At 46.8% G+C, this 21879-nt stretch overlaps 40 non-coding genes and 1 pseudogene across 40 annotated transcripts; all 41 read right to left on the bottom strand.

Moving 5' to 3' along the window:
• Positions 1-249: 249 nt before the first annotated feature.
• LOC125606512 lies at positions 250-368 on the bottom strand. The gene has a single exon (XR_007337817.1). It is a non-coding gene; the product is annotated as a 5S ribosomal RNA (ribosomal RNA).
• A 378-nt stretch (positions 369-746) lies between these two features.
• On the bottom strand, positions 747-865 carry LOC125606502. The gene has a single exon (XR_007337807.1). It is a non-coding gene; the product is annotated as a 5S ribosomal RNA (ribosomal RNA).
• Positions 866-1249: 384 nt separating this feature from the next.
• Positions 1250-1367, bottom strand: LOC125606508. Its single transcript, XR_007337813.1, has one exon. It is a non-coding gene; the product is annotated as a 5S ribosomal RNA (ribosomal RNA).
• Positions 1368-1749: 382 nt separating this feature from the next.
• Positions 1750-1868, bottom strand: LOC125606506. Its single transcript, XR_007337811.1, has one exon. It is a non-coding gene; the product is annotated as a 5S ribosomal RNA (ribosomal RNA).
• A 386-nt stretch (positions 1869-2254) lies between these two features.
• LOC125606500 lies at positions 2255-2373 on the bottom strand. The gene has a single exon (XR_007337805.1). It is a non-coding gene; the product is annotated as a 5S ribosomal RNA (ribosomal RNA).
• A 382-nt stretch (positions 2374-2755) lies between these two features.
• Positions 2756-2873, bottom strand: LOC125606513. Its single transcript, XR_007337818.1, has one exon. It is a non-coding gene; the product is annotated as a 5S ribosomal RNA (ribosomal RNA).
• Positions 2874-3257: 384 nt separating this feature from the next.
• On the bottom strand, positions 3258-3376 carry LOC125606504. The gene has a single exon (XR_007337809.1). It is a non-coding gene; the product is annotated as a 5S ribosomal RNA (ribosomal RNA).
• A 384-nt stretch (positions 3377-3760) lies between these two features.
• On the bottom strand, positions 3761-3879 carry LOC125606499. The gene has a single exon (XR_007337804.1). It is a non-coding gene; the product is annotated as a 5S ribosomal RNA (ribosomal RNA).
• Positions 3880-4263: 384 nt separating this feature from the next.
• Positions 4264-4382, bottom strand: LOC125606498. The gene has a single exon (XR_007337803.1). It is a non-coding gene; the product is annotated as a 5S ribosomal RNA (ribosomal RNA).
• A 383-nt stretch (positions 4383-4765) lies between these two features.
• On the bottom strand, positions 4766-4887 carry LOC125606510. The gene has a single exon (XR_007337815.1). It is a non-coding gene; the product is annotated as a 5S ribosomal RNA (ribosomal RNA).
• A 383-nt stretch (positions 4888-5270) lies between these two features.
• Positions 5271-5389, bottom strand: LOC125606505. The gene has a single exon (XR_007337810.1). It is a non-coding gene; the product is annotated as a 5S ribosomal RNA (ribosomal RNA).
• Positions 5390-5775: 386 nt separating this feature from the next.
• On the bottom strand, positions 5776-5894 carry LOC125606497. Its single transcript, XR_007337802.1, has one exon. It is a non-coding gene; the product is annotated as a 5S ribosomal RNA (ribosomal RNA).
• Positions 5895-6279: 385 nt separating this feature from the next.
• On the bottom strand, positions 6280-6398 carry LOC125606496. The gene has a single exon (XR_007337801.1). It is a non-coding gene; the product is annotated as a 5S ribosomal RNA (ribosomal RNA).
• A 388-nt stretch (positions 6399-6786) lies between these two features.
• LOC125606495 lies at positions 6787-6905 on the bottom strand. The gene has a single exon (XR_007337800.1). It is a non-coding gene; the product is annotated as a 5S ribosomal RNA (ribosomal RNA).
• Positions 6906-7290: 385 nt separating this feature from the next.
• On the bottom strand, positions 7291-7409 carry LOC125606494. Its single transcript, XR_007337799.1, has one exon. It is a non-coding gene; the product is annotated as a 5S ribosomal RNA (ribosomal RNA).
• Positions 7410-7792: 383 nt separating this feature from the next.
• Positions 7793-7911, bottom strand: LOC125606493. The gene has a single exon (XR_007337798.1). It is a non-coding gene; the product is annotated as a 5S ribosomal RNA (ribosomal RNA).
• A 384-nt stretch (positions 7912-8295) lies between these two features.
• Positions 8296-8414, bottom strand: LOC125606491. The gene has a single exon (XR_007337796.1). It is a non-coding gene; the product is annotated as a 5S ribosomal RNA (ribosomal RNA).
• Positions 8415-8797: 383 nt separating this feature from the next.
• On the bottom strand, positions 8798-8916 carry LOC125606490. Its single transcript, XR_007337795.1, has one exon. It is a non-coding gene; the product is annotated as a 5S ribosomal RNA (ribosomal RNA).
• Positions 8917-9298: 382 nt separating this feature from the next.
• LOC125606507 lies at positions 9299-9417 on the bottom strand. The gene has a single exon (XR_007337812.1). It is a non-coding gene; the product is annotated as a 5S ribosomal RNA (ribosomal RNA).
• A 386-nt stretch (positions 9418-9803) lies between these two features.
• LOC125606489 lies at positions 9804-9922 on the bottom strand. The gene has a single exon (XR_007337794.1). It is a non-coding gene; the product is annotated as a 5S ribosomal RNA (ribosomal RNA).
• A 385-nt stretch (positions 9923-10307) lies between these two features.
• LOC125606488 lies at positions 10308-10426 on the bottom strand. The gene has a single exon (XR_007337793.1). It is a non-coding gene; the product is annotated as a 5S ribosomal RNA (ribosomal RNA).
• Positions 10427-10809: 383 nt separating this feature from the next.
• LOC125606487 lies at positions 10810-10928 on the bottom strand. Its single transcript, XR_007337792.1, has one exon. It is a non-coding gene; the product is annotated as a 5S ribosomal RNA (ribosomal RNA).
• A 384-nt stretch (positions 10929-11312) lies between these two features.
• LOC125606486 lies at positions 11313-11431 on the bottom strand. The gene has a single exon (XR_007337791.1). It is a non-coding gene; the product is annotated as a 5S ribosomal RNA (ribosomal RNA).
• Positions 11432-11817: 386 nt separating this feature from the next.
• On the bottom strand, positions 11818-11936 carry LOC125606485. The gene has a single exon (XR_007337790.1). It is a non-coding gene; the product is annotated as a 5S ribosomal RNA (ribosomal RNA).
• Positions 11937-12320: 384 nt separating this feature from the next.
• On the bottom strand, positions 12321-12439 carry LOC125606501. Its single transcript, XR_007337806.1, has one exon. It is a non-coding gene; the product is annotated as a 5S ribosomal RNA (ribosomal RNA).
• Positions 12440-12825: 386 nt separating this feature from the next.
• On the bottom strand, positions 12826-12944 carry LOC125606484. The gene has a single exon (XR_007337789.1). It is a non-coding gene; the product is annotated as a 5S ribosomal RNA (ribosomal RNA).
• Positions 12945-13326: 382 nt separating this feature from the next.
• Positions 13327-13445, bottom strand: LOC125606483. The gene has a single exon (XR_007337788.1). It is a non-coding gene; the product is annotated as a 5S ribosomal RNA (ribosomal RNA).
• A 385-nt stretch (positions 13446-13830) lies between these two features.
• Positions 13831-13949, bottom strand: LOC125606482. The gene has a single exon (XR_007337787.1). It is a non-coding gene; the product is annotated as a 5S ribosomal RNA (ribosomal RNA).
• Positions 13950-14334: 385 nt separating this feature from the next.
• Positions 14335-14453, bottom strand: LOC125606480. The gene has a single exon (XR_007337785.1). It is a non-coding gene; the product is annotated as a 5S ribosomal RNA (ribosomal RNA).
• A 386-nt stretch (positions 14454-14839) lies between these two features.
• LOC125606479 lies at positions 14840-14958 on the bottom strand. The gene has a single exon (XR_007337784.1). It is a non-coding gene; the product is annotated as a 5S ribosomal RNA (ribosomal RNA).
• A 385-nt stretch (positions 14959-15343) lies between these two features.
• Positions 15344-15462, bottom strand: LOC125606478. Its single transcript, XR_007337783.1, has one exon. It is a non-coding gene; the product is annotated as a 5S ribosomal RNA (ribosomal RNA).
• Positions 15463-15847: 385 nt separating this feature from the next.
• LOC125606477 lies at positions 15848-15966 on the bottom strand. The gene has a single exon (XR_007337782.1). It is a non-coding gene; the product is annotated as a 5S ribosomal RNA (ribosomal RNA).
• A 386-nt stretch (positions 15967-16352) lies between these two features.
• Positions 16353-16471, bottom strand: LOC125606476. The gene has a single exon (XR_007337781.1). It is a non-coding gene; the product is annotated as a 5S ribosomal RNA (ribosomal RNA).
• Positions 16472-16856: 385 nt separating this feature from the next.
• Positions 16857-16975, bottom strand: LOC125606563. Its single transcript, XR_007337866.1, has one exon. It is a non-coding gene; the product is annotated as a 5S ribosomal RNA (ribosomal RNA).
• A 386-nt stretch (positions 16976-17361) lies between these two features.
• On the bottom strand, positions 17362-17480 carry LOC125606562. The gene has a single exon (XR_007337865.1). It is a non-coding gene; the product is annotated as a 5S ribosomal RNA (ribosomal RNA).
• A 384-nt stretch (positions 17481-17864) lies between these two features.
• LOC125606561 lies at positions 17865-17983 on the bottom strand. Its single transcript, XR_007337864.1, has one exon. It is a non-coding gene; the product is annotated as a 5S ribosomal RNA (ribosomal RNA).
• A 385-nt stretch (positions 17984-18368) lies between these two features.
• Positions 18369-18487, bottom strand: LOC125606560. The gene has a single exon (XR_007337863.1). It is a non-coding gene; the product is annotated as a 5S ribosomal RNA (ribosomal RNA).
• A 385-nt stretch (positions 18488-18872) lies between these two features.
• Positions 18873-18991, bottom strand: LOC125606559. The gene has a single exon (XR_007337862.1). It is a non-coding gene; the product is annotated as a 5S ribosomal RNA (ribosomal RNA).
• Positions 18992-19375: 384 nt separating this feature from the next.
• LOC125606515 lies at positions 19376-19494 on the bottom strand. Its single transcript, XR_007337820.1, has one exon. It is a non-coding gene; the product is annotated as a 5S ribosomal RNA (ribosomal RNA).
• An 883-nt stretch (positions 19495-20377) lies between these two features.
• LOC125606557 lies at positions 20378-20496 on the bottom strand. Its single transcript, XR_007337860.1, has one exon. It is a non-coding gene; the product is annotated as a 5S ribosomal RNA (ribosomal RNA).
• A 919-nt stretch (positions 20497-21415) lies between these two features.
• Positions 21416-21539, bottom strand: LOC125606518 (annotated as a pseudogene).
• Positions 21540-21879: the final 340 nt, after the last annotated feature.

The following is a 21879-nucleotide window of genomic DNA, read 5'->3' as shown; positions in this document are numbered from 1 at the left end:
ACAACCCCTGAGAATCCGCTTTTCGATCTTTTTTAGTGCCAAAACTTTCCGCAGCCCGTTTGAGGGTCAAACGGGCTGAATTTGAGCCCCGAAAAATGGCACCGCCCGCCTATTCACCCCCCCATTATGGTTTCTGGGGCTTTCCGAAATGGTGCTATGGCGACGTAGTTCCTCACGGTTCAAAAGTTATGAGGTTTCCAAGTTTAGACTTGTTTTAGGATGCAAAAAAAAAAAAATTAAAAAATAAAAGGGGTGCAACACGAGGACTTCCCGGGAGGTCACCCATCCTAGTACTACTCTCGCCAAAGCACGCTTAACTGCGGAGTTCTGATGGGATCCGGTGCATTAGTGCTGCTATGATCGCACCCGTCAGTACATCACTCTCGTTTCTACATACCCTTTTCGCGGCCAATCCAAGTGTGAGGCCGGGACCCACATGATTTTCTTGCCGTTTTGTTTCGATCGAAAAAGTGCGTCGAGGTTAATGGCGTTCAGAAAGCATCAAAAACACCCTGAGAATCCGCTTTCGATCTTTTTTACGTGCCAAAACTTTCCGCAGCCCGTTTGAGGGTCAAAACGGCTGAATTTGAGCCCGAAAAATTGGCAACCCCCTATTCACCGCCCATTATGGTTTCTGGGGCTTTCCGAAATGGTGCTATGGGCGACGTAGTTCCTCACGGTTCAAAAGTTATGAGGTTTCCAAGTTTAGACTTGTTTTAGGATGCAAAAAAAAAAAAAAAATAAAAAGGGTGCAACACGAGGACTTCCCGGGAGGTCACCCATCCTAGTACTACTCTCGCCCAAGCACGCTTAACTGCGGAGTTCTGATGGGATCCGGTGCATTAGTGCTGGTATGATCGCACCCGTCAGTACATCACTCTCGTTTCTACATACCCTTTTTGCGGCCAATCCAAGTGTGAGGCCGTGGGACCCACATGATTTTCTTGCCGTTTGTTTCGATCGAAAAGTGCGTCGAGGTAATGGCGTTCAGAAAGCATCAAAAAACACCCTGAGAATCCGCTTTCGATCTTTTTTACGTGCCAAAACTTTCCGCAGCCCGTTTGAGGGTCAAAACGGCTGAATTTGAGCCCGAAAAATTGGCACCCCGCCTATTCACCGCCCATTATGGTTTCTGGGGCTTTCCGAAATGGTGCTATGGGCGACGTAGTTCCTCACGGTTCAAAAGTTATGAGGTTTCCAAGTTTAGACTTGTTTTAGGATGCAAAAAAAAAAAAAATTAAAAAAAAAAGGGGTGCAACACAGGACTTCCCGGGAGGTCACCCATCCTAGTACTACTCTCGCCCAAGCACGCTTAACTGCGGAGTTCTGATGGGATCCGGTGCATTAGTGCTGGTATGATCGCACCCGTCAGTACATCACTCTCGTTTCTACATACCCTTTTCGCGGCCAATCCAAGTGTGAGGCCATGGGACCCACATGATTTTCTTGCCGTTTTGTTTCGATCGAAAAAGTGCATCGAGATAAATGGCGTTCAAAGCATCAAAAACACCCAGAGAATCCGCTTTCGATCTTTTTTACGTGCCAAAACTTTCCGCAGCCCGTTTGAGGGTCAAAACGGCTGAATTTGAGCCCGAAAAATTGGCACCGCCTATTCACCGCCCATTATGGTTTCTGGGGCTTTCCGAAATGGTGCTATGGGCGACGTAGTTCCTCACGGTTCAAAAGTTATGAGGTTTCCAAGTTTAGACTTGTTTTAGGATGCAAAAAAAAAAAAATTAAAAATAAAAAGGGGTGCAACACGAGGACTTCCCGGGAGGTCACCCATCCTAGTACTACTCTCGCCCAAGCACGCTTAACTGCGGAGTTCTGATGGGATCCGGTGCATTAGTGCTGGTATGATCGCACCTGTCAGTACATCACTCTCGTTTCTACATACCCTTTTCGCGGCCAATCCAAGTGTGAGGCCATGGGATCCACATGATTTTCTTGCCGTTTTTTTTCGATCGAAAAAGTGCGTCGAGGTTAATGGCGTTCAGAAAGCATCAAAAACACCCTGAGAATCCGCTTTCGATCTTTTTTACGTGCCAAAACTTTCCGCAGCCCGTTTGAGGGTCAAAACGGCTGAATTTGAGCCCGAAAAATTGGCACCGCCTATTCACCGCCCATTATGGTTTCTGGGGCTTTCCGAAATGGTGCTATGGGCGACGTAGTTCCTCACGGTTCAAAAGTTATGAGGTTTCCAAGTTTAGACTTGTTTTAGGATGCAAAAAAAAAAAAAATTAAAAAATAAAAAGGGGTGCAACACGAGGACTTCCCGGGAGGTCACCCATCCTAGTACTACTCTCGCCCAAGCACGCTTAACTGCGGAGTTCTGATGGGATCCGGTGCATTAGTGCTGGTATGATCGCACCCGTCAGTACATCACTCTCGTTTCTACATACCCTTTTCGCGGCCAATCCAAGTGTGAGGCCATGGACCCACATGATTTTCTTGCCGTTTTTTTTCGATCGAAAAGTGCGTCGAGGTTAATGGCGTTCAGAAAGCATCAAAAACACCCTGAGAATCCGCTTTCGATCTTTTTTACGTGCCAAAACTTTCCGCAGCCCGTTTGAGGGTCAAAACGGCTGAATTTGAGCCCGAAAAATTGGCACCCCGCCTATTCACCGCCCATTATGGTTTCTGGGATTTCCGAAATGGTGCTATGGGCGACGTAGTTCCTCACGGTTCAAAAGTTATGAGGTTTCCAAGTTTAGACTTGTTTTAGGATGCAAAAAAAAAAAAATAAAAAATAAAAGGGGTGCAACACGAGGACTTCCCGGGAGGTCACCCATCCTAGTACTACTCTCGCCCAAGCACGCTTACTGCGGAGTTCTGATGGGATCCGGTGCATTAGTGCTGGTATGATCGCACCTGTCAGTACATCACTCTCGTTTCTACATACCCTTTTCGCGGCCAATCCAAGTGTGAGGCCATGGGATCCACATGATTTTCTTGCCGTTTTTGTTTCGATCGAAAAAGTGCGTCGAGGTAATGGCGTTCAGAAAGCATCAAAAACACCCTGAGAATCCGCTTTCGATCTTTTTTAAGTGCCAAAACTTTCCGCAGCCCGTTTGAGGGTCAAAACGGCTGAATTTGAGCCCGAAAAATTGGCACCGCCTATTCACCGCCCATTATGGTTTCTGGGGCTTTCCGAAATGGTGCTATGGGCGACGTAGTTCCTCACGGTTCAAAAGTTATGAGGTTTCCAAGTTTAGACTTGTTTTAGGATGCAAAAAAAAAAAAATTAAAAAATAAAAGGGGTGCAACACAAGGACTTCCCGGGAGGTCACCCATCCTAGTACTACTCTCGCCCAAGCACGCTTAACTGCGGAGTTCTGATGGGATCCGGTGCATTAGTGCTGGTATGATCGCACCCGTCAGTACATCACTCTCGTTTCTACATACCCTTTTCGCGGCCAATCCAAGTGTGAGGCCATGGGACCCACATGATTTTCTTGCCGTTTTTTTTCGAGCGAAAAAGTGCGTCGAGGTTAATGGCGTTCAGAAAGCATCAAAACACCCTGAGAATCCGCTTTCGATCTTTTTTACGTGCCAAAACTTTCCGCAGCCCGTTTGAGGGTCAAAACGGCTGAATTTGAGCCCGAAAAATTGGCACCGCCTATTCACCGCCCATTATGGTTTCTGGGGCTTTCCGAAATGGTGCTATGGGCGACGTAGTTCCTCACGGTTCAAAAGTTATGAGGTTTCCAAGTTTAGACTTGTTTTAGGATGACAAAAAAAAAAAAATTAAAAAATAAAAGGGGTGCAACACGAGGACTTCCCGGGAGGTCACCCATCCTAGTACTACTCTCGCCCAAGCACGCTTAACTGCGGAGTTCTGATGGGATCCGGTGCATTAGTGCTGGTATGATCGCACCCGTCAGTACATCACTCTCGTTTCTACATACCCTTTTCGCGGCCAATCCAAGTGTGAGGCCGTGGGACCCACATGATTTTCTTGCCGTTTTGTTTCGATCGAAAAAGTGCGTCGAGGTTAATGGCGTTCAGAAAGCATCAAAAACACCCTGAGAATCCGCTTTCGATCTTTTTTACGTGCCAAAACTTTCCGCAGCCCGTTTGAGGGTCAAAACGGCTGAATTTGAGCCCGAAAAATTGGCACCGCCTATTCACCGCCCATTATGGTTTCTGGGGCTTTCCGAAATGGTGCTATGGGCGACGTAGTTCCTCACGGTTCAAAAGTTATGAGGTTTCCAAGTTTAGACTTGTTTTAGGATGCAAAAAAAAAAAATTAAAAAATAAAAAGGGGTGCAACACGAGGACTTCCCGGGAGGTCACCCATCCTAGTACTACTCTCGCCCAAGCACGCTTAACTGCGGAGTTCTGATGGGATCCGGTGCATTAGTGCTGGTATGATCGCACCCGTCAGTACATCACTCTCGTTTCTACATACCCTTTTCGCGGCCAATCCAAGTGTGAGGCCATGGGATCCACATGATTTTCTTGCCGTTTTTTTTCGATCGAAAAAGTGCGTCGAGGTTAATGGCGTTCAGAAAGCATCAAAAACACCCTGAGAATCCGCTTTCGATCTTTTTTACGTGCCAAAACTTTCCGCAGCCCGTTTGAGGGTCAAAACGGCTGAATTTGAGCCCGAAAAATTGGCACCGCCTATTCACCGCCCATTATGGTTTCTGGGGCTTTCCGAAATGGTGCTATGGGCGACGTAGTTCCTCACGGTTCAAAAGTTATGAGGTTTCCAAGTTTAGACTTGTTTTAGGATGCAAAAAAAAAAAAATTAAAAAAAAAAGGGGTGCAACACGAGGACTTCCCGGGAGGTCACCCATCCTAGTACTACTACTCTCGCCCAAGCACGCTTAACTGCGGAGTTCTGATGGGATCCGGTGCATTAGTGCTGGTATGATCGCACCCGTCAGTACATCACTCTCGTTTCTACATACCCTTTTCGCGGCCAATCCAAGTGTGAGGCCATGGGACCCACATGATTTTCTTGCCGTTTTGTTTCGATCGAAAAAGTGCATCGAGATAAATGGCGTTCAGAAAGCATCAAAAACACCCTGAGAATCCGCTTTCGATCTTTTTTACGTGCCAAAACTTTCCGCAGCCCGTTTGAGGGTCAAAACGGCTGAATTTGAGCCCGAAAAATTGGCACCGCCTATTCACCGCCCATTATGGTTCTGGGGCTTTCCGAAATGGTGCTATGGGCGACGTAGTTCCTCACGGTTCAAAAGTTATGAGGTTTCCAAGTTTAGACTTGTTTTAGGATGCAAAAAAAAAAAATTAAAAAATAAAAAGGGGTGCAACACGAGGACTTCCCGGGAGGTCACCCATCCTAGTACTACTCTCGCCCAAGCACGCTTAACTGCGGAGTTCTGATGGGATCCGGTGCATTAGTGCTGGTATGATCGCACCTGTCAGTACATCACTCTCGTTTCTACATACCCTTTTCGCGGCCAATCCAAGTGTGAGGCCATGGGATCCACATGATTTTCTTGCCGTTTTTTTTCGATCGAAAAAGTGCGTCGAGGTTAATGGCGTTCAGAAAGCATCAAAAACACCCTGAGAATCCGCTTTCGATCTTTTTTACGTGCCAAAACTTTCCGCAGCCCGTTTGAGGGTCAAAACGGCTGAATTTGAGCCCGAAAAATTGGCACCGCCTATTCACCGCCCATTATGGTTTCTGGGGCTTTCCGAAATGGTGCTATGGGCGACGTAGTTCCTCACGGTTCAAAAGTTATGAGGTTTCCAAGTTTAGACTTGTTTTAGGATGCAAAAAAAAAAAAAATTAAAAAATAAAAAGGGGTGCAACACGAGGACTTCCCGGGAGGTCACCCATCCTAGTACTACTCTCGCCCAAGCACGCTTAACTGCGGAGTTCTGATGGGATCCGGTGCATTAGTGCTGGTATGATCGCACCCGTCAGTACATCACTCTCGTTTCTACATACCCTTTTCGCGGCCAATCCAAGTGTGAGGCCGTGGGACCCACATGATTTTCTTGCCGTTTTGTTTCGATCGAAAAAGTGCGTCGAGGTTAATGGCGTTCAGAAAGCATCAAAAACACCCTGAGAATCCGCTTTCGATCTTTTTTACGTGCCAAAACTTTCCGCAGCCCGTTTGAGGGTCAAAACGGCTGAATTTGAGCCCGAAAAATTGGCACCGCCTATTCACCGCCCATTATGGTTTCTGGGGCTTTCCGAAATGGTGCTATGGGCGACGTAGTTCCTCACGGTTCAAAAGTTATGAGGTTTCCAAGTTTAGACTTGTTTTAGGATGCAAAAAAAAAAAAATTAAAAAATAAAAAGGGGTGCAACACGAGGACTTCCCGGGAGGTCACCCATCCTAGTACTACTCTCGCCCAAGCACGCTTAACTGCGGAGTTCTGATGGGATCCGGTGCATTAGTGCTGGTATGATCGCACCCGTCAGTACATCACTCTCGTTTCTACATACCCTTTTCGCGGCCAATCCAAGTGTGAGGCCATGGGATCCACATGATTTTCTTGCCGTTTTTTTTCGATCGAAAAAGTGCGTCGAGGTTAATGGCGTTCAGAAAGCATCAAAAACACCCTGAGAATCCGCTTTCGATCTTTTTTACGTGCCAAAACTTTCCGCAGCCCGTTTGAGGGTCAAAACGGCTGAATTTGAGCCCGAAAAATTGGCACCCGCCTATTCACCGCCCATTATGGTTTCTGGGGCTTTCCGAAATGGTGCTATGGGCGACGTAGTTCCTCACGGTTCAAAAGTTATGAGGTTTCCAAGTTTAGACTTGTTTTAGGATGCAAAAAAAAAAAAAAAATTAAAAAATAAAAGGGGTGCAACACGAGGACTTCCCGGGAGGTCACCCATCCTAGTACTACTCTCGCCCAAGCACGCTTAACTGCGGAGTTCTGATGGGATCCGGTGCATTAGTGCTGGTATGATCGCACCCGTCAGTACATCACTCTCGTTTCTACATACCCTTTTCGCGGCCAATCCAAGTGTGAGGCCATGGGACCCACATGATTTTCTTGCCGTTTTGTTTCGATCGAAAAAGTGCGTCGAGGTTAATGGCGTTCAGAAAGCATCAAAAACACCCTGAGAATCCGCTTTCGATCTTTTTTACGTGCCAAAACTTTCCGCAGCCCGTTTGAGGGTCAAAACGGCTGAATTTGAGCCCGAAAAATTGGCACCGCCTATTCACCGCCCATTATGGTTTCTGGGGATTTCCGAAATGGTGCTATGGGCGACGTAGTTCCTCACGGTTCAAAAGTTATGAGGTTTCCAAGTTTAGACTTGTTTTAGGATGCAAAAAAAAAAAAATTAAAAAATAAAAAGGGGTGCAACACGAGGACTTCCCGGGAGGTCACCCATCCTAGTACTACTCTCGCCCAAGCACGCTTAACTGCGGAGTTCTGATGGGATCCGGTGCATTAGTGCTGGTATGATCGCACCCGTCAGTACATCACTCTCGTTTCTACATACCCTTTTCGCGGCCAATCCAAGTGTGAGGCCATGGGATCCACATGATTTTCTTGCCGTTTTTTTTCGATCGAAAAAGTGCGTCGAGGTTAATGGCGTTCAGAAAGCATCAAAAACACCCTGAGAATCCGCTTTCGATCTTTTTTACGTGCCAAAACTTTCCGCAGCCCGTTTGAGGGTCAAAACGGCTGAATTTGAGCCCGAAAAATTGGCACCGCCTATTCACCGCCCATTATGGTTTCTGGGGCTTTCCGAAATGGTGCTATGGGCGACGTAGTTCCTCACGGTTCAAAAGTTATGAGGTTTCCAAGTTTAGACTTGTTTTAGGATGCAAAAAAAAAAAATTAAAAAATAAAAGGGGTGCAACACGAGGACTTCCCGGGAGGTCACCCATCCTAGTACTACTCTCGCCCAAGCACGCTTAACTGCGGAGTTCTGATGGGATCCGGTGCATTAGTGCTGGTATGATCGCACCCGTCAGTACATCACTCTCGTTTCTACATACCCTTTTCGCGGCCAATCCAAGTGTGAGGCCATGGGATCCACATGATTTTCTTGCCGTTTTTTTCGATCGAAAAGTGCGTCGAGGTTAATGGCGTTCAGAAAGCATCAAAAACACCCTGAGAATCCGCTTTCGATCTTTTTTACGTGCCAAAACTTTCCGCAGCCCGTTTGAGGGTCAAAACGGCTGAATTTGAGCCCGAAAAATTGGCACCGCCTATTCACCGCGCATTATGGTTTCTGGGGATTTCCGAAATGGTGCTATGGGCGACGTAGTTCCTCACGGTTCAAAAGTTATGAGGTTTCCAAGTTTAGACTTGTTTTAGGATGCAAAAAAAAAAAAAATTAAAAAATAAAAAGGGGTGCAACACGAGGACTTCCCGGGAGGTCACCCATCCTAGTACTACTCTCGCCCAAGCACGCTTAACTGCGGAGTTCTGATGGGATCCGGTGCATTAGTGCTGGTATGATCGCACCCGTCAGTACATCACTCTCGTTTCTACATACCCTTTTCGCGGCCAATCCAAGTGTGAGGCCATGGGACCCACATGATTTTCTTGCCGTTTTGTTTCGATCGAAAAGTGCGTCGAGGTTAATGGCGTTCAGAAAGCATCAAAAACACCCTGAGAATCCGCTTTCGATCTTTTTTACGTGCCAAAACTTTCCGCAGCCCGTTTGAGGGTCAAAACGGCTGAATTTGAGCCCGAAAAATTGGCACCGCCTATTCACCGCCCATTATGGTTTCTGGGGCTTTCCGAAATGGTGCTATGGGCGACGTAGTTCCTCACGGTTCAAAAGTTATGAGGTTTCCAAGTTTAGACTTGTTTTAGGATGCAAAAAAAAAAAATTAAAAAATAAAAAGGGGTGCAACACGAGGACTTCCCGGGAGGTCACCCATCCTAGTACTACTCTCGCCCAAGCACGCTTAACTGCGGAGTTCTGATGGGATCCGGTGCATTAGTGCTGGTATGATCGCACCCGTCAGTACATCACTCTCGTTTCTACATACCCTTTTCGCGGCCAATCCAAGTGTGAGGCCATGGGATCCACATGATTTTCTTGCCGTTTTTTTCGATCGAAAAAGTGCGTCGAGGTTAATGGCGTTCAGAAAACATCAAAAACACCCTGAGAATCCGCTTTCGATCTTTTTTACGTGCCAAAACTTTCCGCAGCCCGTTTGAGGGTCAAAACGGCTGAATTTGAGCCCGAAAAATTGGCACCGCCTATTCACCGCCCATTATGGTTTCTGGGGCTTTCCGAAATGGTGCTATGGGCGACGTAGTTCCTCACGGTTCAAAAGTTATGAGGTTTCCAAGTTTAGACTTGTTTTAGGATGCAAAAAAAAAAAAATTAAAAAAAAAAGGGGTGCAACACAAGGACTTCCCGGGAGGTCACCCATCCTAGTACTACTCTCGCCCAAGCACGCTTAACTCCGGAGTTCTGATGGGATCCGGTGCATTAGTGCTGGTATGATCGCACCCGTCAGTACATCACTCTCGTTTCTACATACCCTTTTCGCGGCCAATCCAAGTGTGAGGCCGTGGGACCCACATGATTTTCTTGCCGTTTTGTTTCGATCGAAAAAGTGCGTCGAGGTTAATGGCGTTCAGAAAGCATCAAAAACACCCTGAGAATCCGCTTTCGATCTTTTTTACGTGCCAAAACTTTCCGCAGCCCGTTTGAGGGTCAAAACGGCTGAATTTGAGCCCGAAAAATTGGCACCGCCTATTCACCGCCCATTATGGTTTCTGGGGCTTTCCGAAATGGTGCTATGGGCGACGTAGTTCCTCACGGTTCAAAAGTTATGAGGTTTCCAAGTTTAGACTTGTTTTAGGATGCAAAAAAAAAAAAAATTAAAAAATAAAAAGGGGTGCAACACGAGGACTTCCCGGGAGGTCACCCATCCTAGTACTACTCTCGCCCAAGCACGCTTAACTGCGGAGTTCTGATGGGATCCGGTGCATTAGTGCTGGTATGATCGCACCCGTCAGTACATCACTCTCGTTTCTACATACCCTTTTCGCGGCCAATCCAAGTGTGAGGCCATGGGACCCACATGATTTTCTTGCCGTTTTGTTTCGATCGAAAAAGTGCGTCGAGGTTAATGGCGTTCAGAAAGCATCAAAAACACCCTGAGAATCCGCTTTCGATCTTTTTTACGTGCCAAAACTTTCCGCAGCCCGTTTGAGGGTCAAAACGGCTGAATTTGAGCCCGAAAAATTGGCACCGCCTATTCACCGCCCATTATGGTTTCTGGGGATTTCCGAAATGGTGCTATGGGCGACGTAGTTCCTCACGGTTCAAAAGTTATGAGGTTTCCAAGTTTAGACTTGTTTTAGGATGCAAAAAAAAAAAAATTAAAAAATAAAAAGGGGTGCAACACGAGGACTTCCCGGGAGGTCACCCATCCTAGTACTACTCTCGCCCAAGCACGCTTAACTGCGGAGTTCTGATGGGATCCGGTGCATTAGTGCTGGTATGATCGCACCCGTCAGTACATCACTCTCGTTTCTACATACCCTTTTCGCGGCCAATCCAAGTGTGAGGCCATGGGACCCACATGATTTTCTTGCCGTTTTTTTCGATCGAAAAAGTGCGTCGAGGTTAATGGCGTTCAGAAAGCATCAAAAACACCCTGAGAATCCGCTTTCGATCTTTTTTACGTGCCAAAACTTTCCGCAGCCCGTTTGAGGGTCAAAACGGCTGAATTTGAGCCCGAAAAATTGGCACCGCCTATTCACCGCCCATTATGGTTTCTGGGGCTTTCCGAAATGGTGCTATGGGCGACGTAGTTCCTCACGGTTCAAAAGTTATGAGGTTTCCAAGTTTAGACTTGTTTTAGGATGCAAAAAAAAAAAAAATTAAAAATAAAAGGGGTGCAACACGAGGACTTCCCGGGAGGTCACCCATCCTAGTACTACTCTCGCCCAAGCACGCTTAACTGCGGAGTTCTGATGGGATCCGGTGCATTAGTGCTGGTATGATCGCACCCGTCAGTACATCACTCTCGTTTCTACATACCCTTTTCGCGGCCAATCCAAGTGTGAGGCCGTGGGACCCACATGATTTTCTTGCCGTTTTGTTTCGATCGAAAAAGTGCGTCGAGGTTAATGGCGTTCAGAAAGCATCAAAAACACCCTGAGAATCCGCTTTCGATCTTTTTTACGTGCCAAAACTTTCCGCAGCCCGTTTGAGGGTCAAAACGGCTGAATTTGAGCCCGAAAAATTGGCACCGCCTATTCACCGCCCATTATGGTTTCTGGGGCTTTCCGAAATGGTGCTATGGGCGACGTAGTTCCTCACGGTTCAAAAGTTATGAGGTTTCCAAGTTTAGACTTGTTTTAGGATGCAAAAAAAAAAAAAAAAAAAATAAAAAGGGGTGCAACACGAGGACTTCCCGGGAGGTCACCCATCCTAGTACTACTCTCGCCCAAGCACGCTTAACTGCGGAGTTCTGATGGGATCCGGTGCATTAGTGCTGGTATGATCGCACCCGTCAGTACATCACTCTCGTTTCTACATACCCTTTTCGCGGCCAATCCAAGTGTGAGGCCATGGGACCCACATGATTTTCTTGCCGTTTTGTTTCGATCGAAAAAGTGCGTCGAGGTTAATGGCGTTCAGAAAGCATCAAAAACACCCTGAGAATCCGCTTTCGATCTTTTTTACGTGCCAAAACTTTCCGCAGCCCGTTTGAGGGTCAAAACGGCTGAATTTGAGCCCGAAAAATTGGCACCGCCTATTCACCGCCCATTATGGTTTCTGGGGATTTCCGAAATGGTGCTATGGGCGACGTAGTTCCTCACGGTTCAAAAGTTATGAGGTTTCCAAGTTTAGACTTGTTTTAGGATGCAAAAAAAAAAAAAATTAAAAAATAAAAAGGGGTGCAACACGAGGACTTCCCGGGAGGTCACCCATCCTAGTACTACTCTCGCCCAAGCACGCTTAACTGCGGAGTTCTGATGGGATCCGGTGCATTAGTGCTGGTATGATCGCACCCGTCAGTACATCACTCTCGTTTCTACATACCCTTTTCGCGGCCAATCCAAGTGTGAGGCCATGGGACCCACATGATTTTCTTGCCGTTTTTTTCGATCGAAAAAGTGCGTCGAGGTTAATGGCGTTCAGAAAACATCAAAAACACCCTGAGAATCCGCTTTCGATCTTTTTTACGTGCCAAAACTTTCCGCAGCCCGTTTGAGGGTCAAAACGGCTGAATTTGAGCCCGAAAAATTGGCACCGCCTATTCACCGCCCATTATGGTTTCTGGGGCTTTCCGAAATGGTGCTATGGGCGACGTAGTTCCTCACGGTTCAAAAGTTATGAGGTTTCCAAGTTTAGACTTGTTTTAGGATGCAAAAAAAAAAAAAATTAAAAAATAAAAAGGGTGCAACACGAGGACTTCCCGGGAGGTCACCCATCCTAGTACTACTCTCGCCCAAGCACGCTTAACTGCGGAGTTCTGATGGGATCCGGTGCATTAGTGCTGGTATGATCGCACCCGTCAGTACATCACTCTCGTTTCTACATACCCTTTTCGCGGCCAATCCAAGTGTGAGGCCATGGGATCCACATGATTTTCTTGCCGTTTTTTTTCGATCGAAAAAGTGCGTCGAGGTTAATGGCGTTCAGAAAACATCAAAAACACCCTGAGAATCCGCTTTCGATCTTTTTTACGTGCCAAAACTTTCCGCAGCCCGTTTGAGGGTCAAAACGGCTGAATTTGAGCCCGAAAAATTGGCACCGCCTATTCACCGCCCATTATGGTTTCTGGGGCTTTCCGAAATGGTGCTATGGGCGACGTAGTTCCTCACGGTTCAAAAGTTATGAGGTTTCCAAGTTTAGACTTGTTTTAGGATGCAAAAAAAAAAAAAATTAAAAAATAAAAAGGGGTGCAACACGAGGACTTCCCGGGAGGTCACCCATCCTAGTACTACTCTCGCCCAAGCACGCTTAACTGCGGAGTTCTGATGGGATCCGGTGCATTAGTGCTGGTATGATCGCACCCGTCAGTACATCACTCTCGTTTCTACATACCCTTTTCGCGGCCAATCCAAGTGTGAGGCCATGGGATCCACATGATTTTCTTGCCGTTTTTTTTCGATCGAAAAAGTGCGTCGAGGTTAATGGCGTTCAGAAAGCATCAAAAACACCCTGAGAATCCGCTTTCGATCTTTTTTACGTGCCAAAACTTTCCGCAGCCCGTTTGAGGGTCAAAACGGCTGAATTTGAGCCCGAAAAATTGGCACCGCCTATTCACCGCCCATTATGGTTTCTGGGGCTTTCCGAAATGGTGCTATGGGCGACGTAGTTCCTCACGGTTCAAAAGTTATGAGGTTTCCAAGTTTAGACTTGTTTTAGGATGCAAAAAAAAAAATAAAAAATAAAAAGGGGTGCAACACGAGGACTTCCCGGGAGGTCACCCATCCTAGTACTACTCTCGCCCAAGCACGCTTAACTGCGGAGTTCTGATGGGATCCGGTGCATTAGTGCTGGTATGATCGCACCCGTCAGTACATCACTCTCGTTTCTACATACCCTTTTCGCGGCCAATCCAAGTGTGAGGCCATGGGATCCACATGATTTTCTTGCCGTTTTTTTTCGATCGAAAAAGTGCGTCGAGGTTAATGGCGTTCAGAAAGCATCAAAAACACCCTGAGAATCCGCTTTCGATCTTTTTTACGTGCCAAAACTTTCCGCAGCCCGTTTGAGGGTCAAAACGGCTGAATTTGAGCCCGAAAAATTGGCACCGCCTATTCACCGCCCATTATGGTTTCTGGGGCTTTCCGAAATGGTGCTATGGGCGACGTAGTTCCTCACGGTTCAAAAGTTATGAGGTTTCCAAGTTTAGACTTGTTTTAGGATGCAAAAAAAAAAAAATTAAAAAATAAAAAGGGGTGCAACACGAGGACTTCCCGGGAGGTCACCCATCCTAGTACTACTCTCGCCCAAGCACGCTTAACTGCGGAGTTCTGATGGGATCCGGTGCATTAGTGCTGGTATGATCGCACCCGTCAGTACATCACTCTCGTTTCTACATACCCTTTTTGCGGCCAATCCAAGTGTGAGGCCGTGGGACCCACATGATTTTCTTGCCGTTTTGTTTCGATCGAAAAAGTGCGTCGAGGTTAATGGCGTTCAGAAAGCATCAAAAACACCCTGAGAATCCGCTTTCGATCTTTTTTACGTGCCAAAACTTTCCGCAGCCCGTTTGAGGGTCAAAACGGCTGAATTTGAGCCCGAAAAATTGGCACCGCCTATTCACCGCCCATTATGGTTTCTGGGGCTTTCCGAAATGGTGCTATGGGCGACGTAGTTCCTCACGGTTCAAAAGTTATGAGGTTTCCAAGTTTAGACTTGTTTTAGGATGCAAAAAAAAAAAAATTAAAAAATAAAAAGGGGTGCAACACGAGGACTTCCCGGGAGGTCACCCATCCTAGTACTACTCTCGCCCAAGCACGCTTAACTGCGGAGTTCTGATGGGATCCGGTGCATTAGTGCTGGTATGATCGCACCCGTCAGTACATCACTCTCGTTTCTACATACCCTTTTCGCGGCCAATCCAAGTGTGAGGCCATGGGATCCACATGATTTTCTTGCCGTTTTTTTTCGATCGAAAAAGTGCGTCGAGGTTAATGGCGTTCAGAAAACATCAAAAACACCCTGAGAATCCGCTTTCGATCTTTTTTACGTGCCAAAACTTTCCGCAGCCCGTTTGAGGGTCAAAACGGCTGAATTTGAGCCCGAAAAATTGGCACCGCCTATTCACCGCCCATTATGGTTTCTGGGGCTTTCCGAAATGGTGCTATGGGCGACGTAGTTCCTCACGGTTCAAAAGTTATGAGGTTTCCAAGTTTAGACTTGTTTTAGGATGCAAAAAAAAAAAAAATTAAAAAATAAAAAGGGGTGCAACACGAGGACTTCCCGGGAGGTCACCCATCCTAGTACTACTCTCGCCCAAGCACGCTTAACTGCGGAGTTCTGATGGGATCCGGTGCATTAGTGCTGGTATGATCGCACCCGTCAGTACATCACTCTCGTTTCTACATACCCTTTTCGCGGCCAATCCAAGTGTGAGGCCATGGGATCCACATGATTTTCTTGCCGTTTTTTTTCGATCGAAAAAGTGCGTCGAGGTTAATGGCGTTCAGAAAACATCAAAAACACCCTGAGAATCCGCTTTCGATCTTTTTTACGTGCCAAAACTTTCCGCAGCCCGTTTGAGGGTCAAAACGGCTGAATTTGAGCCCGAAAAATTGGCACCGCCTATTCACCGCCCATTATGGTTTCTGGGGCTTTCCGAAATGGTGCTATGGGCGACGTAGTTCCTCACGGTTCAAAAGTTATGAGGTTTCCAAGTTTAGACTTGTTTTAGGATGCAAAAAAAAAAAAAATAAAAAATAAAAAGGGGTGCAACACGAGGACTTCCCGGGAGGTCACCCATCCTAGTACTACTCTCGCCCAAGCACGCTTAACTGCGGAGTTCTGATGGGATCCGGTGCATTAGTGCTGGTATGATCGCACCCGTCAGTACATCACTCTCGTTTCTACATACCCTTTTCGCGGCCAATCCAAGTGTGAGGCCATGGGACCCACATGATTTTCTTGCCGTTTTGTTTCGATCGAAAAAGTGCGTCGAGGTTAATGGCGTTCAGAAAGCATCAAAAACACCCTGAGAATCCGCTTTCGATCTTTTTTACGTGCCAAAACTTTCCGCAGCCCGTTTGAGGGTCAAAACGGCTGAATTTGAGCCCGAAAAATTGGCACCGCCTATTCACCGCCCATTATGGTTTCTGGGGCTTTCCGAAATGGTGCTATGGGCGACGTAGTTCCTCACGGTTCAAAAGTTATGAGGTTTCCAAGTTTAGACTTGTTTTAGGATGCAAAAAAAAAAAAAATTAAAAAATAAAAGGGGTGCAACACGAGGACTTCCCGGGAGGTCACCCATCCTAGTACTACTCTCGCCCAAGCACGCTTAACTGCGGAGTTCTGATGGGATCCGGTGCATTAGTGCTGGTATGATCGCACCCGTCAGTACATCACTCTCGTTTCTACATACCCTTTTCGCGGCCAATCCAAGTGTGAGGCCATGGGATCCACATGATTTTCTTGCCGTTTTTTTTCGATCGAAAAAGTGCGTCGAGGTTAATGGCGTTCAGAAAACATCAAAAACACCCTGAGAATCCGCTTTCGATCTTTTTTACGTGCCAAAACTTTCCGCAGCCCGTTTGAGGGTCAAAACGGCTGAATTTGAGCCCGAAAAATTGGCACCGCCTATTCACCGCCCATTATGGTTTCTGGGGCTTTCCGAAATGGTGCTATGGGCGACGTAGTTCCTCACGGTTCAAAAGTTATGAGGTTTCCAAGTTTAGACTTGTTTTAGGATGCAAAAAAAAAAAAAATTAAAAAATAAAAAGGGGTGCAACACGAGGACTTCCCGGGAGGTCACCCATCCTAGTACTACTCTCGCCCAAGCACGCTTAACTGCGGAGTTCTGATGGGATCCGGTGCATTAGTGCTGGTATGATCGCACCCGTCAGTACATCACTCTCGTTTCTACATACCCTTTTCGCGGCCAATCCAAGTGTGAGGCCATGGGATCCACATGATTTTCTTGCCGTTTTTTTCGATCGAAAAAGTGCGTCGAGGTTAATGGCGTTCAGAAAGCATCAAAAACACCCTGAGAATCCGCTTTCGATCTTTTTTACGTGCCAAAACTTTCCGCAGCCCGTTTGAGGGTCAAAACGGCTGAATTTGAGCCCGAAAAATTGGCACCGCCTATTCACCGCCCATTATGGTTTCTGGGGCTTTCCGAAATGGTGCTATGGGCGACGTAGTTCCTCACGGTTCAAAAGTTATGAGGTTTCCAAGTTTAGACTTGTTTTAGGATGCAAAAAAAAAAAAAATTAAAAAATAAAAAGGGGTGCAACACGAGGACTTCCCGGGAGGTCACCCATCCTAGTACTACTCTCGCCCAAGCACGCTTAACTGCGGAGTTCTGATGGGATCCGGTGCATTAGTGCTGGTATGATCGCACCCGTCAGTACATCACTCTCGTTTCTACATACCCTTTTCGCGGCCAATCCAAGTGTGAGGCCGTGGGACCCACATGATTTTCTTGCCGTTTTGTTTCGATCGAAAAAGTGCGTCGAGGTTAATGGCGTTCAGAAAGCATCAAAAACACCCTGAGAATCCGCTTTCGATCTTTTTTACGTGCCAAAACTTTCCGCAGCCCGTTTGAGGGTCAAAACGGCTGAATTTGAGCCCGAAAAATTGGCACCGCCTATTCACCGCCCATTATGGTTTCTGGGGCTTTCCGAAATGGTGCTATGGGCGACGTAGTTCCTCACGGTTCAAAAGTTATGAGGTTTCCAAGTTTAGACTTGTTTTAGGATGCAAAAAAAAAAAAAATTAAAAAATAAAAAGGGGTGCAACACGAGGACTTCCCGGGAGGTCACCCATCCTAGTACTACTCTCGCCCAAGCACGCTTAACTGCGGAGTTCTGATGGGATCCGGTGCATTAGTGCTGGTATGATCGCACCCGTCAGTACATCACTCTCGTTTCTACATACCCTTTTCGCGGCCAATCCAAGTGTGAGGCCATGGGACCCACATGATTTTCTTGCCGTTTTGTTTCGATCGAAAAAGTGCGTCGAGGTAAATGGCGTTCAGAAAGCATCAAAAACACCCTGAGAATCCGCTTTCGATCTTTTTTACGTGCCAAAACTTTCCGCAGCCCGTTTGAGGGTCAAAACGGCTGAATTTGAGCCCGAAAAATTGGCACCGCCTATTCACCGCCCATTATGGTTTCTGGGGCTTTCCGAAATGGTGCTATGGGCGACGTAGTTCCTCACGGTTCAAAAGTTATGAGGTTTCCAAGTTTAGACTTGTTTTAGGATGCAAAAAAAAAAAAATTAAAAATAAAAAGGGGTGCAACACGAGGACTTCCCGGGAGGTCACCCATCCTAGTACTACTCTCGCCCAAGCACGCTTAACTGCGGAGTTCTGATGGGATCCGGTGCATTAGTGCTGGTATGATCGCACCCGTCAGTACATCACTCTCGTTTCTACATACCCTTTTCGCGGCCAATCCAAGTGTGAGGCCATGGGATCCACATGATTTTCTTGCCGTTTTTTTTCGATCGAAAAAGTGCGTCGAGGTTAATGGCGTTCAGAAAGCATCAAAAACACCCTGAGAATCCGCTTTCGATCTTTTTTACGTGCCAAAACTTTCCGCAGCCCGTTTGAGGGTCAAAACGGCTGAATTTGAGCCCGAAAAATTGGCACCGCCTATTCACCGCCCATTATGGTTTCTGGGGCTTTCCGAAATGGTGCTATGGGCGACGTAGTTCCTCACGGTTCAAAAGTTATGAGGTTTCCAAGTTTAGACTTGTTTTAGGATGCAAAAAAAAAAAAATTAAAAAATAAAAAGGGGTGCAACACGAGGACTTCCCGGGAGGTCACCCATCCTAGTACTACTCTCGCCCAAGCACGCTTAACTGCGGAGTTCTGATGGGATCCGGTGCATTAGTGCTGGTATGATCGCACCCGTCAGTACATCACTCTCGTTTCTACATACCCTTTTCGCGGCCAATCCAAGTGTGAGGCCATGGGACCCACATGATTTTCTTGCCGTTTTGTTTCGATCGAAAAAGTGCATCGAGATAAATGGCGTTCAGAAAGCATCAAAAACACCCTGAGAATCCGCTTTCGATCTTTTTTACGTGCCAAAACTTTCCGCAGCCCGTTTGAGGGTCAAAACGGCTGAATTTGAGCCCGAAAAATTGGCACCGCCTATTCACCGCCCATTATGGTTTCTGGGGCTTTCCGAAATGGTGCTATGGGCGACGTAGTTCCTCACGGTTCAAAAGTTATGAGGTTTCCAAGTTTAGACTTGTTTTAGGATGCAAAAAAAAAAAAATTAAAAAATAAAAAGGGGTGCAACACGAGGACTTCCCGGGAGGTCACCCATCCTAGTACTACTCTCGCCCAAGCACGCTTAACTGCGGAGTTCTGATGGGATCCGGTGCATTAGTGCTGGTATGATCGCACCCGTCAGTACATCACTCTCGTTTCTACATACCCTTTTCGCGGCCAATCCAAGTGTGAGGCCGTGGGACCCACATGATTTTCTTGCCGTTTTTTTTCGATCGAAAAAGTGCGTCGAGGTTAATGGCGTTCAGAAAGCATCAAAAACACCCTGAGAATCCGCTTTCGATCTTTTTTACGTGCCAAAACTTTCCGCAGCCCGTTTGAGGGTCAAAACGGCTGAATTTGAGCCCGAAAAATTGGCACCGCCTATTCACCGCCCATTATGGTTTCTGGGGCTTTCCGAAATGGTGCTATGGGCGACGTAGTTCCTCACGGTTCAAAAGTTATGAGGTTTCCAAGTTTAGACTTGTTTTAGGATGCAAAAAAAAAAAAATTAAAAATAAAAAGGGGTGCAACACGAGGACTTCCCGGGAGGTCCCATCCTAGTACTACTCTTCGCCCAAAGCACGCTTAACTGCGGAGTTCTGATGGGATCCGGTGCATTAGTGCTGGTATGATCGCACCCGTCAGTACATCACTCTCTCGTTTCTACTACCCTTTTGCGGCCAATCCAAGTGTGAGGCCATGGGACCCACATGATTTTCTTGCCGTTTGTTTCGATCGAAAAGTGCTCGAGAAATGGCGTTCAGAAAGCATCAACAAACACCTAGAATCCGCTTTCGATCTTTTTTAAGTGCCAAACTTTCCGCAGCCCGTTTGAGGGAAAACGGCTGAATTTGAGCCCGAAAATTGGCACCGCCTATTCAACGCCCTTATGGTTTCTGGGGATTTCCGAAATGGGTGCTATGGGCGACGTAGTTCCTCACGGTTCAAAAGTTATGAGGGTTCCAAGTTTAGACTTGTTTTAGGATGGAAAAAAAAAAAAATTAAAAAATAAAAAGGGGTGCAACACGAGGACTTCCGGGAGGTCACCCATCCTAGTACTACTCTCGCCAAGCACGCTTACTGCGCGAGTTTGATGGGATCCGTGTGCATTAGTGCTGTATGATCGCCACCGTCAGTACACACTCTCGTTTCAATACATACCCTTTTCGTTTCTTGGCCATCCAAGTGTGAGGCCATGGGACCACATGATTTTCTTTGTTTTTTTTTCGATCGAAAAAGTGCGTCGAGGTTAATGGCGTTCAGAAAACATCAAAAACCACCCTGAGAATCCGCTTTCGATCTTTTTACGTGCCAAAACTTTCGCAGCCCGTTTGAGGGTCAAACGGCTGAATTTGAGCCCCCCGAAAAATTGGCACCGCCTATTCACCGCCCATTATGGTTTCTGGGGGTTTCCGAAATGGTGGTGCTATGGACGACGTAGTTCCTCACGGTTCAAACGTTATGAGGTTTCCAGTTTTAGACTTGTTTTAGGGCAAAAAAAAAAAAAAATTAAAAAATAAAAAGGGGTGCAACACGAGGACTTCCCGGGAGGTCACCCATCCTAGTACTACTCTCGCCCAAGCACGCTTAACTGCGGAGTTCTGATGGGATCCGGTGCATTAGTGCTGGTATGATCGCACCCGTCAGTACATCACTCTCGTTTACTACATACCCTTTTCGCGGCCAATCCAAGTGTGAGGCCATGGTATCCACATGATTTTTTTGCCGTTTTTTTTCGATCGAAAAAGTGCGTCGAGGTTAATGGCGTTCAGAAAAACATCAAAAACACCCACTGAGAATCCGCTTTCGATCTTTTTTAAGTGCCAAAACTTTTCCGCAGCCCGTTTTGAGGGTCAAAAAGGCTGAATTGTTGAGCCCGAAAATTGGCACCGCTATTCATCCCGCCCCATCATTATGGTTTCTGGGGCTTTCCGAAAATGGTGCTATGGGCGACGTAGTTCCTCACGGTCACAAAAGTTATGAGGTTTCCAAGTTTGAATCGTTTTAGGCTGCAAAAAAAACAAACTTAAAAATAAAAAGGGGCGGGCTGACTTTGCCACACCCGAGGGACTTCCCTGGAGGTCACCCATCTAGTCTACTTCTTTCCCAAGCACGCTTAACTGCCCCGGAGTTCTGATGGGATCCGGTGCATTAGTGTGGTATGATCGCCCCTGTCAGTACATCACTCTCGTTCTACATACCCTTTTGTCCGGCCAATCCAAGTGTGAGGCCGTGGGACCCACCATGATTTTCTTGCCGTTTTTGTTTCGATCGAAAAAGTGCGTCGAGGTTAATGGCGTTCAGAAAGCATCAAAAACACCAACCTGAGAATCCGCTTTCGATCTTTTTAAGTGCCAAAACTTTCCGCAGCCCGTTTGAGGGTCAAAACGGCTGAATTTGAGCCCGAAAAATTGGCACCGCCTATTCACCGCCCATTATGGTTTCTGGGGCTTTCCGAAATGGTGCTATGGGCGACGTAGTTCCTCACGGTTCAAAAGTTATGAGGTTTCCAAGTTTAGACTTGTTTTAGGATGCAAAAAAAAAAAAATTAAAAATAAAAAGGGGTGCAACACAAGGACTTCCCGGGAGGTCACCCATCCTATACCCTACTCTCGCCCAAGCACGCTTAAACTGCGGAGTTCTGATGGGATCCGGTGCATTGCATGTGCTGGTATGATCGCACCCGTACAGTCATCACTCTCGTTTCTACATACCCTTTCGCGGCCAATCCAAGTGTGAGGCCATGGGATCCACATGATTTTCTTGCCGTTTTTTTTTCGATCGAAAAAGTGCGTCGAGGTTAATGGCGTTCAGAAAGCATCAAAAACACCCTGAGAATCGCTTTCGATCTTTTTTTACGTGCCAAAACTTTCCGCAGCCCGTTTGAGGTCCAAAACGGCTGAATTTGAGCCCGAAAAATTGGCACCGCCTATTCACCGCCCATTATGGTTTCTGGGGCTTTCCGATTTCCGAATGGTGCTATGGGCGACTTAGTTCCTCACGGTTCAAAAGTTCTGAGGTTTCC

This window comes from Brassica napus, unplaced genomic scaffold (assembly GCF_020379485.1).
Source record: "Brassica napus cultivar Da-Ae unplaced genomic scaffold, Da-Ae ScsIHWf_897;HRSCAF=1271, whole genome shotgun sequence".
In the NCBI taxonomy this organism is placed as follows: Eukaryota; Viridiplantae; Streptophyta; class Magnoliopsida; order Brassicales; family Brassicaceae; genus Brassica; species Brassica napus.
The sequence above is the reverse complement of the archived record's forward strand: the minus strand, read 5'-3'. Positions and strand labels throughout refer to the sequence as shown.